General features: G+C 41.1%; 1 protein-coding gene and 1 pseudogene across 1 annotated transcript in view; one reads left to right on the forward strand and one right to left on the reverse strand.

The window, feature by feature from the left end:
• Positions 1-18,542, forward strand: part of Trpm3 (transient receptor potential cation channel subfamily M member 3) — an 851,352-nt gene that overhangs the window by 269,686 nt on the left and 563,124 nt on the right.
• LOC116894722 lies at positions 9,447-10,740 on the reverse strand (annotated as a pseudogene).

Consider the following 18,542-nt stretch of genomic DNA (forward strand, 5'->3'; position numbering starts at 1 on the left):
CTCTGTTCACTATCTCCTGAGAACCAAACCCCTTACATTATAACTTATCTCTGGATAAGTGGTGGATAATAATGTGCAAATGAACAAAAGAAATATGTGAGGAAGATTAAAATCCTAGAAAATGTTATCAATTAAAAATTGAAATAAACTCTTGAGACAAGCCACTTAGTTCATTTCCACTTTCCAGTTTTCTGCATTCTTGCTAATTACATATTTCAGTAACACTATGGGAATGATGTATACTCACCATTAGATGAGCAAACAATGCAACACAGAGGACAGAAACTATTCAGTGTGGTTGTGCTTTTCGTCTAATGCCATGTCCCAAGTGGTTTTTGTGAATGTCAATTACTATTGTATAGTAGACAAACGGCACAAAATCACAAGTGTGGTATTTTATTAGAACTAATCTTTTTCTAATCATCCATTCAGTGACTTTGTCTTTTAATTAAATCACTTTGAAAGGTCCTCTGTGTTCTGCAGAAACTCAATAATGAGAATGAAATAAACTTAGTTTTTATTGACACTTACACTAGGGTTTAAATGATTGAGAATCTTATCTCAGAATACCCTAGCTTTAGCACCTTTCTTGAGTCTACATCTTTGTAGAGTTTCCATTGCTACAGTTTCCCCTGGTCCACCTCCTCCTTCACATGGTGCCATATGCTCAGCGGGTTCTATGTCTTGAGTGTCTATAGAGAATGTTCTCTTTGAGTCACATTCCACTTACAGGGGTTTCAACCCATCAAGACTAATATTCTCCATAAAGCTGAGGGCATCTTCAGGGACCTAAGCAGATGGTCAAGTTGGTGCTTCTTCATTTCTTTGAAGTGTTGGACCGTTTGAGTCTCAAGCTTCCCTCTTAACAAATGCCCACGTACACTTGCACATGGCCACTGAACACTTAGTGTGTCTGAGGTCCATTGAATATATTTCTTTGCCCCTCCGGGCCATGGACTCTTGAGTTAGGTTTGAATGTCAGCTTGTGAATGGTATTGTGTTGGGACAAGCTAAAGGCAAGTCGGGGTTGGAGAAGGGCAAGGCTTCATGAACACTACCAAGATTTCTCCTCAAGAAATATGAGCCATGAAAACTAATGGGAGAATATTTACAAGATAAATAGTGACACATGTAAAAATAACTTGTTTCATTTGTTTGATAGAGAAATGTGGTGTAGTTTTGAAAACACTTCCGAGAGATTATTGAGATTCAGGTCACTTCTCAGATCAGTGACATGGCACTAGGAAACCACTTTTGATCAGGCATTTTAGTTATATTGACGACTGAGAAGTGAACTACCTTCTAAGTATACTGCATACCATTTGATTATGTCTAAATTTCATAAAGTGGGTTAAACATTGTAGGCTACATTAGGAGGCCTGGAAGGTCTTGATCATTATCCTGGGTTCCACAGAGACGGTTGTTTAATAGACCATTGCTTCATAGATAGCTTGAGAAAGACATATTCTTGATATACCGAGGTCCAATTATGATTTGAAAAAAGAGAGAATTTGATAATGAAATCTGAGAAGGCCTGAAAAGAAGACTGACATAGATCAGGGGTTGGAGTCCGGCTGGATTTAAATAAGCAGAAGGCAGGTGTCTTAGTTAGGATTAGTATTACCGTGTTGAAACACCATGACCAAAGCAACTTGGCATGGAAACAGTATTTTTGGCTTACTCTTTCATCAACACTGTCTGTGATCAAAAGAAGTAAGGATAGAAACTCAAACATGTCAGGAACCTAAAGTCAGGAGCTGATGTAAAGACCTTGGGGAGTGTTACTTACCAGCTTGCTCCTCATGGATTCCCCTGCTTGCTTCCTTATAGAATCCATAATGGGCTGAACCTTCCCACATCAATCATTAATTAAGAAAATGCCCTATAGGCTTCCCTACAGCTCAACTGAGGCTGCATTGTCTCCAGTGACTCTAGTTTGTGTCAAGTTGACCCAAAACTAGCCAGCACAGCAAGCACAGACACCATTTTAGATAATATACATAGTGCTAGAAAACACAACTGGGTTAAGGTTAAGATGGTCTGATGCAGCACAAACAAAAAGTCTTATATGGCTTAGCTAACCTTCAGCAGGGCCACAGCACTTCCATATGTACAAGGAAATGGAAAAAAGTGATGAACAGTACAATAACAGAAAAAAACTACAAATGGTTTTAGTGTATGATCAAAAAGCTGGTCTGAAAATTTCTGAGCGCCCCGTGGGACGTACACAAGCAGACTAAACATCATTCACTGGAAAAAGTGATACTTGAGAAGAGACCTGAGCTGATGAGGGCAAAAAGACATCCAGATATCTTGAGGTAGAGTGCTCCAGAAAATGAGTTAAAAGCCAGAATACCTTTGCAGTGTCTGGGAATAGCACACACATTAGCAGAACTGGCCAAGTGGGGGAAACCAGTGAAAGATACAGGGAGAACACTGTGTGACAGGCCTGGGAATGGGAGTGTGGACTTTGATGGAGGTTCATGGACTTTCTTGCTTCCTCTGTGGACACCTCCCTCTGTGGACACATTCTCTAAAATCTCAAGAGCACCATGCTTTGCTTCAACATAGAGAACGCACAGTCAGTGTTCTGTGCAACTTCCCTTGCGAAGGACGGGGTGATTCATCTCCATGTATGCTAGCAGATGGTCCTTATAATACTTCAAAATGTTATTCAGCCTCATAAATCTCTGGAATGGAGATGACTTTAATAAGCTTCAAAAAATAGGGAAGCAATCTTTCAAGTTGTTGAATGGTCCCTGTTGAATCTTTTCTATGTTGCGTTAGATGAAGCAGGTGTGAGTTGTTCTTTATGGAAAATAATTTTTAACCCCAAAAAATATTCAAAGGGAAATTGTTAGAAGGAAAGGAGGCATATATAGAATGACTTTCCTAATAAGTCGATAAAATAATATGTTCATAAGTTTTGTATATAACTTAAAGCATAGATGTGTGCTATGTCTGTACAAAACAACATGCCAACTTTGCATTTATTCTTCTAATTAACACATGTAGAATAGCTGTGACTTTCCACATACGTTTGTGTGTACCATGAATCTATGGAAAAATGTTTGTATATTTTGGCTATATTAGTAGCTTTCTATGTCCTGTACTGTATTCACTATGCTTTCCCCCATCCTTAAAATGGCTCTGTATTGGTTGCTGAGAACAGACACACAGACACACACAGACACACCGACACACACACACACACACACACACACACACACACTTTATGTATATATTTGTATATGTATAAACATACAAAGTATTGGCACACAGTTGTAGAGGCAAAGAAGACTGCTATCTGCTATCATTAAGGCAGACTACAGTGTAGATCCCAGTCTGCTACTAAGGTTTGGTAATCATGACTGCTTTGGTCACAATCAGTGTGCCTTGTTCACGTAATTAGTCAGCACATACATGATTAGCCCCTAAATGATTTGGGTGATGGATGCCTGTCCACATTAGGAAGGGTCATTTGCATCAATAAGTCCTCAAAATCAGATGTTGCAAGCATCTTTTTTTTTCCTCCTCCTTCTCTTCCTCCTCCTCTTCCCCCTCCTCCTCCTCCTCTTCCTCTTCCTTCTCTTCCTCCTCCTTCTCTTCCTCCTCCTCCTCTTCCTCTTTTGTGACTGTTGGGGGGAACCCCAGCACCTCAAGTCTCTTCAAGTCTAGGTACTTCCTTTCCCACAGAGGCCATACAGGGCAGCCCAGCTTTTAGAATAGCCTCTGTTCCAGTTGTTCAGGACCCACATGAAGGTCAAACTGCACACCTGCTACATATGAGTGAGAAGGCCTAGGTCCAGCCTATGTATGTTCTTTGTTTGATGGTCCAGACTCTGGGAGCCCCAAGGGTCCAGGTTAGGTGACTCTGTTGGTCTTCCTGTGGAGTTCCTATCCCCTTCGGGGGCTGCAAGCCTTCCTCCTATTCTTCCATGTGTGTCTGTATCTGTCTCAATCAGCTGCTGGGCGGAGCCTGCTGCAAGCATCTTAACAGCCATGCTCACAAATTATTTTAACTATTTACACGAGCTTTGCCTAACAGATGTGTATATAACATTTACCATTACACTCTGCCAAAGAGAATTCTATTCTAACTTTGTAAGAGAATCTCAGACTTCTACTCTCAGCCAACAGAGGTTAAAGAATTCTGCTGAAGCGATGTTGTTTATTCAGTGTATAACTCTAACATCAGTTATGTGATTTTTGGACTCAATTAAATCTTCTGACTTTTTAAATGTAAAATGTAAAAGTATTTAGCTAGAGTCCAGTGGAAGGGACAAAGGGTCAGGTGCTTGATAAGTATGAGGTCCTTGATTTGCTGGATAGATGTCTTAGACAAATTCAGGTGGTATGGAATTCAAATTCCAGATTTATATCCTAGCCTTGCCCCTTACAAATGACATAACATTGGTGAAGTCACTTTCAGTTTGAAGCTGCTGGTCATGGTGTATAAAACGAGGGTGGTTGTGTCTGCATTGTGGAGAGAATTGAATAAGGGTGTATCTTGGACTGCATTTCAGACTTCGGAATTTGTCAGCTGAATATTTTTACATTAAAGAAAACATTTCTATCTCTTAAATTAATAGTCAGAGATGTGTCATGACTTTAAGATTGCTTGGAATATCTTACTGTTTGATGTTATAATTAGGTTTTCAACAAGGAAAGCACATTACGAGTCTTGTGTGTTAAGTTGTACTAAACCTCACTTCACCCAAGCAAGAGTTCTGTAGTGTCAAATGCAGACATTTTTGACAATCAGTCCTCTTAGCTTTCTTGCAACTTCAATTATTTCCAGCTCAACAATCTTTCTGTGTGCTCTGTGGAGTCTTCTCTTCCTAAATTATTTGGTTCCTCATACCTACCAAAGAAGAACTAAAAAGAGATATCACTTACTCAGTGGTTACTTAGCATTGTTGTTTCTTAGGTTTGCTTGCACTCAAATAGTCAAAACTGTAATCTTTATTTCCTTGGAATATACAAAAGCAGCATTAAGTTAGAATAGCACTTGTGGCTAGTGAGGGGACTAGCTGAACCCTAATCGGGGTTTTTGTTCTCTACACATGTCTATACAGAATACAAAGCTCTGGGTGGCAGACACTAATGGTATTATCGTTACTGTTAATCAGATTAGTTAGAGCACCATTCCTTTATTCTCCTCTACTCTTGTGAAAGAGACAGGAGTTGGGGAAACAATGCTAAGTGCATATTCAGGTGGCTACCGGATTAAAAGTATTAGAAACCATCATCCTTTCGAAGTGAGAACTACAGCCCTTAGAATTTTCCAAATAAAAATCATACATCTAGAGGGGTTTGGACAGCAGGATAGACACATTTGTGGTAATTTGCTTCTCATTCTTTGGAAGTTGTGAGACTTTGGTATTTATTTAGTAAAAATATTCCTTGCCTTCAAACTGTAACATTTGTTAGCTCAGCAAACTGAAATGTTCCCGCGGGATCGTGTAGGTGTTCTGCTTTTTGGTTGATAATCTGCTGTTACTCATTTCCTACAAATGTTTGGGAAATAAAGGGAGAATTTTGTAAAGTCAGGGTGTGTCAGTGTAGACAATTACAGTGAAGCAAGGCCTCATCATCCATATTTGTGGGGTGAAGGCCGAAGTGGAGAGAGTTTAAATATTCAATAACATGTATGTTGTGGCAATGATACTGGGTTTTGATGTTCATATACCCAACTCCCACAGAAGCTGCCACAACCATGCTGAAGGCCGAAGGCATTTACGAGTTGTCCTCATGAGGCTGCCTGTTCTTGCATTGAATTCTTGAGCCTTACTTTTCTGAAATACTTTTAAAACAATAATGCTGAACATTCTTCTACCAGAATGTGAAAGATTTTGAGGGAATAAATGTCTTCCTGATTCATTGTCAAAATAAGTTTGCAACTCTCTTGGAGTCCTGAAGAATACCTATAGCAAGTTTTTCAAAGTACAGTTGTGAATCACTGAGAATACAAACATGCTTTCTCTTGTTCATAAGTGTTTGATAAAATCACCATGTGGAGTTACATTTACTGCAGTTTAGCAGCAATACATTCTTACTTAAAAAGTTATAATTAAAGTCTAAGGGACTAGGGAAATGCTCAGTTACCAGAGTGTACCCACACACATACACACACACACACACACACACAGAGAGAGAGAGAGAGAGAGAGAAAGAGAGAGAGAGAGAGAGAGAGAGAGAGAGAGGGGGGGGGGTGGGGAGAGGCACAGAGACACAGAGATAGAGAGACAGAGAGAGACAAAGAGACAGAGACACAGATAAACACAGAAAACAAAATATTAGATTGATTTTTTTCTATAGATGAAAGGTTGGCTTTTCACTCATCTATTCATAACAGGCTGGTAATTCCTGATCAGATGTCAGGTGCCTGATTCAGTGATAAGCTTATGTATCCAATAACTAAAAGTTGCTACTGGTCCTTTCCTACTTTTTATATAAAGAGATGAAAGTCTACAGAACTCACCGAATGTGCTTATGGCTGATGACTTAGCAACCAATAGAGCAGAACCCTCACTCCAGAACTCACTCTCAACTCCCATGCTTTGCACTTTTCTCAGACTCTGAGTCCAGCAGAGCCATTGTGAATCCAGCCAATATCCACTGTGCCCAGTAGAATCAGTAGAACAGACTCATTCAGAGGGGGTAGCCTCTAACACCCACTGGGTGTCAGTCCTCCCTGGGGGAAGTTCTACCAAAGTAACAGGATTCTGGTGTGGTTATTTTTTAAATGCTCTAAAATTGGTACAGAGGTCATTTTAGAATAAGCTTTGTCTTGTAGGGCATGGATGCTCACAGGAAAGACTCCAGGCATTTCCCTTACTTGAATTTTTAATATACTTGGACTGGGCAGTAATTGTAAGGCAATCCATTTGCATATATTTGACTGTCAAGTAAATGTCGAACCCAAGCTCTACTTGATCTCAGAGTATTTTCAACTTGCTTAAAATGCTTTTAGGTTTTGACCGACGTTCTCTTCCTTCATGCCAGGATTTTGTTCTAACAGCTCTGCAAACAGCTGTCCTTGGCCTGCTGTTATTTGGATAAAATTAATTTGGCCATAAAAATTGCTTTTGTAGAGATAGGAAGTTGGACGGTCAGAGGTGATTAAAATATTTTATAAGAGGAGCCCTTGGCTTTCATCTAACTATTCAGAATGACAGATTTAAAAACAATATTGAAGCCTGGAACAGAGTCCTAGAATAAGAAGGAGATTTTTTTTTTTGCAGTCTCTGTATTTATTGAAAGAAAGATGGGACGTTTCTTCAGTTTAATTCTGCTGAAGGGGGAGGCCGCTTGGATTTTCTTCCACTGATATGTGTTTTGATCTGCTGCCAGGTGAAGTTTGCTAACCTGCAAAACAGCAAGAGCCAAGTTGTCTTTAAGTGGAAAAGTGTTGCAGACCAGTGAGGCCATTTCATTTGAAATAGGAGGAGGCTGAACCAGAAAGGAAAACTGGGTCTAGACCTTTGACTCAAACTGGGATTTTCAGTACAGTTCTAGGTATTGCCCCCCTGTCCATGCATGGCTCTCCTGATCGTTCTAGAGGTGTCTTTATGTTGTCTTTACAAATCCTTACTTTAAATATAATAAATAAGTGGGTGTAGATGTTGTAAGTGGAAAAATGTGACAAGGTCAGGGATGGATATAAAGCATGAGTGGTTATTTGAAGGAACGATTTAAAACTAAAATCGTTCTGCATAAATCCAAATGAATTCCTTTATTTGCATCCTGAGCTGCATTTTCACTGTGTGACACTTGAACTTAAAGCCACAGCAACTCCTGAAAACGTCATTCACAGGACCAAGGGAGAAAAAAAAATTCTCCCTCCGGTGTTTGAACAAGAGCCTAGCTTCAGGGTGGCTGTAGATACTTCAAATATTAAAACGCTTAAGAGATTTCCAAAAACAATGCCATAAATTGCACTATGCATGGCCAAGCCAGATTGCTATGTAGTAGGGGAAAATAAAGGCTCAACCACACAGGTTGGCTGCATACAGACAGAGAATTGAGTTCCCCACTGGAAATCGGCTTTTAAAGTACACATTCCCAAGGAAGGTTTTTTAAAGGTGCACCTCTCACTCTGTGGCCAGGAGTCAGACACTTAGATCAAGAGACAAGGTTTTCCTGACTCTACTGTAGCTTAGCCATAGAATTCTTCAGAGATAGAAGTTGGGGTGGAGTGAGCAGGGGTGTGGCGCCAAGCCAAGCCATCAGCATTATGAATGTATATACATCTCTAAGATAACATTCTAATGTTGCCCTTAAAACAAATGTGGGTCTTACTGGCAGAATTGGTTCAACTTAACACCCAGTTAGCAGGAAAGAATAAGTAAGATGGGACATCCCATGTGTCAAACACTGTTCCTAATACTTAGGCATGGGCATTACCAAGATGCTCTCGGGGCATTGATTTCCCCGGGCCCAGTGGGCTGTGCTTATCACAGTTCATTGGCAATGCCAGCTCACAGAGCGTTAGAGAGTAAGTGAATTTGCGTGTGGAGGCTACTCTGTCTGCATCCTTTACAGCTGTTGGCCACTGGGGTTTCATGTTAGTTCTGTGAGCTGAGCATTGGGTGGACCTTATTTATTAGTTCACCAGCCATCTTGCCTGTTAAGACTTTCAGCCAAGTAAACCCACAGTTGCTTTATCCTTCAGTCAAAGCTCAACGCTGGGTATTGAGTGGAGGTGCCTGACCACGTGTAGAGATGAATGCCCAGAGTCATTCATAAGTTTACCCTCACCGATGCTGGGAAGGGAAGAACTAATACAGGAGGCTAAGCACCTCTTCAGTGCTCCTGGTGGCTCAAACTTCTTAGGCAGTGATAAAACTAGCCCCACTATACAGAGTAGATCAATTATGAGGTCAAACTGCGTTTACTTGTCTCCCACTGGATCTCTTCTCTGCATGTCAGTGTTTTGAAATGTTAACAGGATGAAATTCATAAATAAAATAATAAAATTCTCACATTCTTAAGTTATTTTTCACTGAACGCTAATGATCCAGTTAAGTGAAGTATAGAGCTTTTAAATCCAAACTTGTACTCCTTAAGGTTTCTTTGGGTTGGAGGCATTTTAGTGACTGATTTACTCTCAGGTAATAATTCTGCAGAAGGTCTTCAGGTCATTGCATTTTAAGAGGTAACATTCTGTGCCCTTTTTGAGGACCCATGGCATATAACTTCCATAGAGAATTGGTTTTTAAGCAGTAAATCTCAAACCCGTTCCCCTTATAGTTTATTTCAGAGTAAGTTGGAGGTGATAAAATTCTAACCAACAAGAAGTTCACAGTTTTATTTGTGACATGTACCTCCGTTTATTTATGACACATTCCTGGATTTTTAAAGCCCTCATTATCATGGAAGCGGCTATGACATAGAGTTATGGAAAAACAAGCTGTGGTTCTGTGTATTCTGAGGAGGAAACGCAGGTGGGTTGTATGCTTTTTTTTTTTTATTTTCACCCTTTATTTGGAAAACAGGGCAATATTAAATTTTAGATTTTTAAATGAATTAACATGGTAATAAACTTGGAGAGTAAGTGGTTTTCCAGTTTGGGGTAGGAGGTGCGAGATCATCTTCAAAGGAGAAGAGAACACATTCTCAGTGAGTCACCAAAGGGTTTGGCTTCCGCTCACCGAGGGCAAGCAGTGCAGACCAGGCTAAGCATCCATGATCTTTGTCCCAGCAAATCAGAGTCTCCTCTGTTCAAAGTAATTGTAGGTGCAAGAGAGAAAGCAACTCCAGACTGACTTATTAATTGATCTGGATGACTATGAAGAGTCCCCTATTCCTGAGGTGGCAAACATCTTCAGAGTGACTGTTGGAGCAGGGACCCTTTCATGTGCTCCCACTTGTTAGACAGTGCATAGAGACTGGTGAGTGTCTGTCCTGCCAGGCCGCCGAGTGATGTTCCTCCAAGGCCACCTGTACATTTATACAACATTCCCGTCATGGTTCCAGCTGCTACTGGGTTGAGGTCATCTTCTGCACCCCGTGTTTTCTCAATGATAACGCTGAAAGCACTATAGAGCAAAGCCAGGGAACCTAGAGTATTGGGCCAAAGTGCCCCTTGCCTAGTCACCATATTCAAAATCTGTACATTTCTTGGTTTGGACCAGGCCATGCTCTCTCTGGGTTTCCTTCGATCCTAAATGAAGACCGTTCATTGCCCCGAATGCAGCCCCTGCCATGCAACATCCTCCAGTGGTGAAGAAAGCTAGTTCAAATCTGCCTCAGGTTTTATTAGCTCCAGTTGGCAAAATAAATTCATCTGTATCCTGAACGAGATAACGTGGACCCACGTTTAAATAAGGAGACAGGGGGTTCATACCAGTCAGCGGGACGCTGGCCAAATCAGTGTTCGAATAACCGGCTCCTCACGCTCGCTCAGAAAAAGCCAGCTAACCGGCTGGTGGAATTGTTGCTACTTCCTCCGCCACCCTCCGTGAGCAAACAGCGGTGGGCTTCCCACCACCACCTCAGGCCGGGGGTCAGGGTCGTGTGCTTGACAGCAACAGAGGGAAGATCCACCCACTGTATGCTTTTTGTACTGTGCGTTGTTCACTTGTTGATGGGGATAGTGAAAAATCACAGATACTTGAAAGAAGAGCCCAGCAAATGCCTTTGACAAAATAAAAACACCAAATGCTCATGTTTTCTTCATGCGGAGCCCAGTCTGAATTCATATACACAGAACCCCCTCACTCTTCTCTGGACCATCCTACTATCCCTTCATTAGGATTTACAGAAAGGACTTTTTTTTTTTTTTTCGGAGCCGAGGACCGAACCCAGGGCCTTGCGCTTGCTAGGCAAGCTAAATCTCCAACTCCTACAGAAAGGACTTAACATCCTACAGATGTTTTGTACATTTCTAATGTCACAGATAATAATTCGAAGAATGTCACCATGAATGTGCTGTTTGACTTACGGTAAGCACACAGCAGAATAAATTTCTAGTAGTAAAACTGCTGAGCCCTTAGGTCAATGCACAGTTTTATTGTTGGTAATGGTGTCCAAATTGCCATTCTTAGCACTTGTATCAGTTTATTCTTTCACTAGAAGTACAAGAAGACACATAATTCTTCATATATGCATATCAAACTTTTAGACCTTTGCTCACGCGTTGGTTGGCTTTCTTGGGAACTTGACATCATATTGACTTGAAGGCAAACCTCTGGGGACATTTGCTTGCTTGCTGGTTGATATGGAAGAACCTAGACCATTGGGTAGCATTATCCCTGGGCAGGTGGTCCTAAGACAGGTAGTCAAACGAGGACTTCAGGAACAAGGCCACACGCCATGTTCTTCCATGGCCTCTGCTTTGTTCTTGCCTTGAGTTCCTTTCCTGATGGAATATAAGGTAGAAGATGAAATAAATCCTTTCCTTTCCAGTTTGTTTTTGGTCAGAATATTCTATCCCAGTGAGAGAAAACAAACTAAGATAGAAATTGACACCAGCTTCTGAGGCTGACAGATCTGGCCATGCTATTTGGAGAACTGTGGACAGACTTGGGAACTTCGGACTAGAAAAGGCATTGAGTACTTAGAGGTGGATGGGCTGCTCTGTGGGGATCTAGAAGATATGAATGTTGAAGGCAATGTGGATGATAGAAGCCTAGATGTAGTTCTGAAGAAATGTTTAAGAGTCTCTCAAGGACTATTACATGGTATTTTGAGTTACAAATATGTGGTTTCTGGTCAGCCGATGTTGAAGAATTGACTGCGGAGACAAGAGACCAGAACCACTTACACAAAAACGTAGCTGTACAGGGGCAAGCGAGCTCTTTGGCTGGGGCTGAGAGCTCAGCAGTGGTGATTAAGAAGTGACCAGTATTATTGAAGTGAAATCATCTGGGACGTTTTTCCTCAGGGTCAACACATAGAGCGGAGCAAAACTCCATCTTGAGCTGATAGTCCAGCTTGGTAATGTGTAAGCATCTTTCACTTGGTTGGTGATGGGTTTTGGCAGCATGAGAGCTGCAGAGTTTGAAGGGGTCACGGAATGACCCTGAAGTTTGGTACCACAACATAAGAGTCATTGGAAATAGTTCATCCTTAGATGCAGTGGAAATCTGAAGACTAAAGGGGTCATGGAAAGTTTAGCACCATGTGGCCGGGTCAAATTCTCTAAAGAGAGCCCAGGAGAGGCCGTTAGTGAAGGTACAGCCCAGTTGCAGAAGTCCTCAGCAGTTTGGAGGTGCCAAAGCCAACCTGCGCACAGGAGACAATCTGTATGTGTTGTGGATGGCAGAGCAAGAGAAGTACAAATGACCAAGCCCTTTGGCGCCCAGAAAGTCTTGAGCAAATCCCAGACATGTGACCCTAAGTTTTATACTCTTAGAGAGGGAGCGTGTACAGACACATGTAAGAGGGAGTGTGTACATGCACGGAGGGTATGTGCTACTTGAGAGGAAGTTGTACTAACATGAGTGTGTGCTACTGTGAGAGGTAGTGGATACAACCATGCCGGGGTGTGTACTACTGTGAGATGAGCCCGTGCGACTGGAGTGTGCTGGCTCGATTTCTTACCACAGGTTTTAGGTTCCTCAGTGAGGTGCCTCTTGATTTGTATAATTTTCTGTCGAGATAGAGAATAAAAGCGTGGCTATTCCTAGAACCCTAAAAATGAGATGGTGGTCAAAAGGTGTGACATGATTAGGCCCCTGTGTGTGGGCTTTGCACCCCGCTGTTTCTCTCCACAGTGTGACTGGGAGCTAGGTACCCACCTTTGTTGGCAGGCAGCATTTCTGGTGCGCAGCCTTCAATGGACAGCAGATGAAATTATTTCTTCAGTCTGCTTTGTGATTCGAGCACTTCAAGTAGGCTGAATGCCAAAATGCTATTGTAACCTGATTTCTGTTCTGATCGGAGATTGGTTTAAAGGACCCCTCAGTACCCAGCCGGGATCGCTTGAGAGCTCTGTTAGTGACTTCGGGAGATTCGAAGAGGAACATCTGAGTTTGGTTTCGATTAACATTTTTTTTTTAGCAAGTTTCTGCTTTATTACTGTGATGGAGGAGAGGAAGGGGGAAGTATTTAGTGGCTAGAATATATATTTTCCAAAAAAAATTAGAAAAGAAATAGTTACCTAGACTATAGTTCGGATGTATTTTACATAGTACACATATGGAATTTCGGTTTCGAAGGTGCCAAGGTCTATTTTTAACACACAGCTACTTTAAAGCAGGATCGAATTAACCCATGGTTTCCTAGACACTATAAAACCTCACAGTAGCTTCTAAGCTTTCCCATCTTCAAAGATATGTTACACATTTTCATTCCTTTTTTTTTTAAATTCAACATTTGCTTAGTATTGTTTACTAGAGGAAACTGGTGAATAAAAAAAATCTGTATACCCCAACAATTGGAACCCAGACTTTTCAGAGCTTGAGAAATAACTAAAAGCTATGGGGTATTTTGTGACATATTTGGCAGTTACTAACTTTTGAGCTTCATAAATATCCAACTTCATTTTTCATAAGGCAGTAGCCTGCTTGTGTGCATGGCCAGCAGGCCACACCTCTGTCACAACCTTCTCTCTAGCTCTTTTCCTTCCAATGGATTCTTACTCAATACAGGGATGGATCAAATTATCTCTTTTATTTTGCATGTATTTCTGAAGTGTTTATAAACCTGGGATTTGTAGACATTGAATAGCCCCGGGCCTTATTAACTGTGTAACTTTAGACCAGCTATTAACAGGATCTGTAAAATAAAAATGATGTAAATGATCCTCGACTAGTCTAAATGAGGTCACGTGAGCAACAAACTTACGAAAGTTCCTGCCACGGAATACTGTGATAATTATGCACATATGCTCATTATTTCCATAATTATTATTATTTATATTAAATTGTGAACTCCTGAAAGGCAGGAAATAAGTTTGTTCAATTTTCCTCTGTGGCGATTAGAGGCAGCGATTTGCATGAGATAGTATTTGAACAAATATTTACTCAATGAAGACAAATTAATAAATTATGAAAGACTATAAGCTGTTAAGATCTTTAGGAAAGAGTGTGCTTTTTTTTTCTTTCTCAAAATGCTGAACAAATGAGTATTGTTATCACAGGATCTGTGCAATTGGTCAGAATTCCAAATTCCTGGTGGCTTAGCAAAGCAATTGAGAAAGCTCACATATACAGTTGATTAAAATATTTGCTTTAGAAGAAAAAGGAGAAAGTGGATCTTATGCAAGCAAGCAAAAAAAGCTCAAACAAGAGGACTATAGAGCCTTTAGCCCTTTTCCCTGGTTTCTGCTGGGAAAAGCTTGATCTCCATGGGCAGGCAAGGGAATGGATCCATTCCTTATCCTGACTGACAGAGTGACATTGTTAGCTAACTTTAAAGGATCAACTTGTACATGGTCATGCATCTCATCATTTTAAGAATATGGAGATGAGATATGGGGTAGACTGGGAAGGGAGGACATATTCTCCCAAGAGCAGTTGATCAGGGTCTCCAGATCTGTCCCCATGTTGTTTTCCTTCGTTCCCACATTTACCTAGCAATACCCCACAGGGCATGTATAAGCCAGGGTGATGAGGGTATATATCAGGTACAACAGATTCATAGCACATACAATTGTGCTTAGGGCAGAACAATTCCTTCTAAAGGTGTGAACCAGGATGTGGCTATTTTGTGACTCAAGGTGCATATTGGAACATATTTGAACTCTCAAAGGAACCCACGACATGGCCACAGATGGTGTAATAGAAAGAAAGGAAATTTATTTTTTGGACCATTATGGTAGAAAAAATATTAATGTTAGAACAACATACTCATAGGCTAGTGGCAGACAGATGGGAACAAATTGCTTCTTAAAGAGTCAAATTCCTGTCTTCCTCCTGTGGTGTGTATTTACTGTGAAGAACCAGGACCATCTGGGGCCTCTGACAGGGTGACAAGGGGCAGCATAGGAAGCTCCATTGTTCTCCTCACCTAGTTGCTTGTGAAGGCTGAGTTTCTTCCACAATGACATTGTGTGGATGCTTTTAAAATGAAGGGTATCTGTGAAGGAACCTAGAAGATCAGACACAGTGTCCTAACTTTTCCTCTATTCCTCAAATAAGCAAAGATAGCAACTTGTTTGTCATTTTAATTTGTCTGTGAGAACTGATGGAATAACAAACATATGCCTAGAAAAGTATTATATACCCAAGTCATATTCATAGAAGGAATGACTCAGTACTCTTTTTTTTTAATATTTTTATTTTTCTTGGATATTTTATGTATTTAAATTTCAAGTGTTATCCCCTTCCCCCCCCTCTCCCATACTCTTTCCCCCTCCCCCTGCTTCTATGAGGATGTTCCCACTCCCACCCACCCACTCTAACCCCAATGCCCTGGCATTCCCCTACACTGGGGAAATGAGCCTTCACAGGACTAAGGGCTTTTCCTCCTATGGATGCTGGACAAGGCCATCCTCTGCTACATATGTGGCTGGAGCCATTGGTCCCTCCATGGGTACTCATCGGTTGGTGGTTTAGTCCTTGGGAGCTCTGGTGGGCTCTGGTTGGTTGATATTGTTGTTCTTCCTATGATGTTGCAAACCCCTTCAGCTCCTCAGTCTTTTCTCGAACTCCTCCATTGGAGTCCCCTTGTTCAGTCCAATGGTTAACTGCAAGCATCCTCATTTGTATCAGTAGGGCTCTGGCAGAGCCACTCGGGAGACACCCAGATCTGGCTCCTATCAGCAAGCACTTCTTGGCATCAGCAACAGTGACTGGGTTTATTGGCTGCATATGGGATGGATCCCCAAGTGGAGCAGTCTCTGGATGGCCTTTGCTTTAGTCCCTGCTGAACCGGGACTTGGTTTACTTTTTTTTAAAGCATTTTAATTATTGTCAGGAATAGAAGTAGAATTCTACACAAGAAAGGAAACATTGCAAATGTCTGCATTGCCCCTTCTTCTTGGAACTCAGATTTCCTCCCTCTAGAGTCCAGTTATCCAGGCAAAACAAATCAACACTGCAGAAGAGTTAATTAGGGCCTCAGAGTCTATTAGTAAAAGCGATGCAACGTTGTGGGATCTGCTGCTTTCTAAGAGCTTTCTAGAGTCCTGTCTCAAAGGCTCCCATTTAAAGAAAGTTATGCTTCTTACTGGAAAAAGGCAAGGCAAGCATCCGCCCTCAGTGAATCGCCCATATTAACGCTTTCCTATTCTTCCCTGACCCCAGACACTTGCTAATGTCTAAGGTCTGAGGGGAAGCTCTCCCTTTAGGCTTCCTGACAGAGTTCCATTTGGTGTTTGAGGCACTGTATATTTTCTCTCGCTTTCACATGCTTTGTGACCTTAATCTGGAGGAGAGGGCATGTGCCTCTTGACACTGCTCTTTCCTCATTATAACTGCATCGATAAACAACTTTTCTACTTTTCCTAAAAATAATAAACACTTCACAATTTATAATCTGCTGTCAAGTTTTCTTTGAACTATTACCCAACAGATATTTATAGAAACATATTTTATCTTATTATATCTGTTCATATGATTTACATATTTCTGATGGCACAAGTGTTTGTAGCTCAAAAATATAAACCTGGGTTACCATGGATACAGAATTTACAGAATTTCACTTCATCAAATTATTTTTTTAAAAAAATTACTATTTATTTTTAGGATATAGTAAGGCTTGGACAAAAACACTTATAATGTTCATTTTCATTCCTACTAGGATTATTAAGCACATTGCTGATAATTTTTTCTTTTGATTTTTTTCTTCCCTCCTTTTTTTTCTTTTGTGCCAAAGGGCACAGTTTAAACTTTATGTCAGAATGACTGATCAGCAGTCTTGGCTGACTTCTGCCAGCCCTCCTTCCTGCAGTTATGTCAAATGAGGTTTATATATAACCTGAGAATAATGCTCATTATAATGCGTTAGAGTTAAGAGCAAACCATGAGGGAGCTCATAGGAGGCTAATTGGCCCAATAGAAGAGTGAAGTGAAATCTTAGCTTCCCCTTAAGAAAAATCCCCAAGATTGAGGGTATTCTGCCTGGTTCAGAGCAATGCTCCCACTATTAACAGTGCACTAGAAGCAAAGAGTTACTGATCTCTAAGGAGTTAAGAGTAGAGAGTGAAGTAGTGGATATGCACAGCCAGACCTAAGTTGAGATGTTCATGAGCAAAGATTTAAATGAAGGGAATTGGAAAGGGTGTTTGCTTGTCTGTCTGTTTGGAGTGGGTCAAGACTGAAAAGGACAAAATTATAGTGATGGAACAGGTCTCCTTAAAATAACTTTTTGGATAGAGCATGGTGCTACAGTGTTCACAGTACCAAACCTGAATGTTTAGGATCTGAAATCTTTGGTCATTTGGAATGTTCTAACTCCTTTTTCCTTTTAATTAGTCTGGCCTTAAAGTAAGGACAGTACGATGAGGGAAATCAGTCTGTTAATGTATCTTGCAAAAGAAACAAATGTATTTGCACTGTGTAAACACATATAAATACATGTGCATTTATATATGAACGAAAACACAAAGAGTCATGGAGAAAAATGCCATGCCATATGGAACTTCATAGAACTTGAACATCCAGTCATATGCCTGTTAGAGCTGCTATGAGTAAATGAATTTTTAAACATCACAGTTCACCAAGTTTTTGCTGTTATGAATTTGATAGTAACATTAAAATGTCAGCATCAGCTACTCTACTATTTAAGATGTCTAAATAGTTTAGGAATCGCAGACAAAGATAGCTATTTGGCATAAACACTTCAGTAATTTATGCAGGCTGTTTCTGTAGAAAAATAAAAGCCGGCTTTTATTTGAGTTTCTCCAAAAGAACCAGGAGCTTACTCAGCGGTACCAGTCAAACATGTAGGTAGACGCTAGGCAAGAGATAGAAATACTTAGAGTTTGGTAGAAGAAAAGTGTGCAGCGATGTTAGTACCGTATGGAAATTCTGGGACGGAGACCAGATATCAGGGCAAGCTTCCTGGAGGATGTCTCACTTGAGATCCTCCACAATGTATGTGGAGAAGGGCCACATACATTGGGGGAGGGTGGAATGTGAGCTGACGCCTCTAGGAATCATCCACCTCTTCAGGCCATTTCCCCTGCGCCAGAGTCTAACTCCTCCTGTCTTCACATGCGCTCCAGAGCATCCTGTAGCCTGACAACACAAACAAGGAAGGCTGCAAATGCAGGTGAATCGGAGGTACCACCATGCCCTGATCCTGTCAGAGCTTCCAGGCAATCCCTGATTGGCACTGGCAACATCTCCACCTCACTGGCACTGAGAGGATAGCTCTGGGAAACAACTGTGCATCATGTCCCAAAGCAGTTTTCTTCTGAAATCACTACCAAGTGCTACTGGTGTGCACGCAGTTGCTTTAAGGTCCGTCTGAGGAGAATGAAGCTGAAGACAGGTAGAGAATCCAGCCATCCTGCACAGGGCTGTTTGGGGATGTGGTCTAGCAAAAGCCATTTGCTAGAACAGTAAGATTGAAGTCTGCTCCACAGTCATGAACAGAAGAGGTAGAAAAAGAGCTCTGCTTTTCTTACAAGCCTACACACCCTTGAT

This window comes from Rattus rattus, chromosome 2 (assembly GCF_011064425.1).
Source record: "Rattus rattus isolate New Zealand chromosome 2, Rrattus_CSIRO_v1, whole genome shotgun sequence".
In the NCBI taxonomy this organism is placed as follows: Eukaryota; Metazoa; Chordata; class Mammalia; order Rodentia; family Muridae; genus Rattus; species Rattus rattus.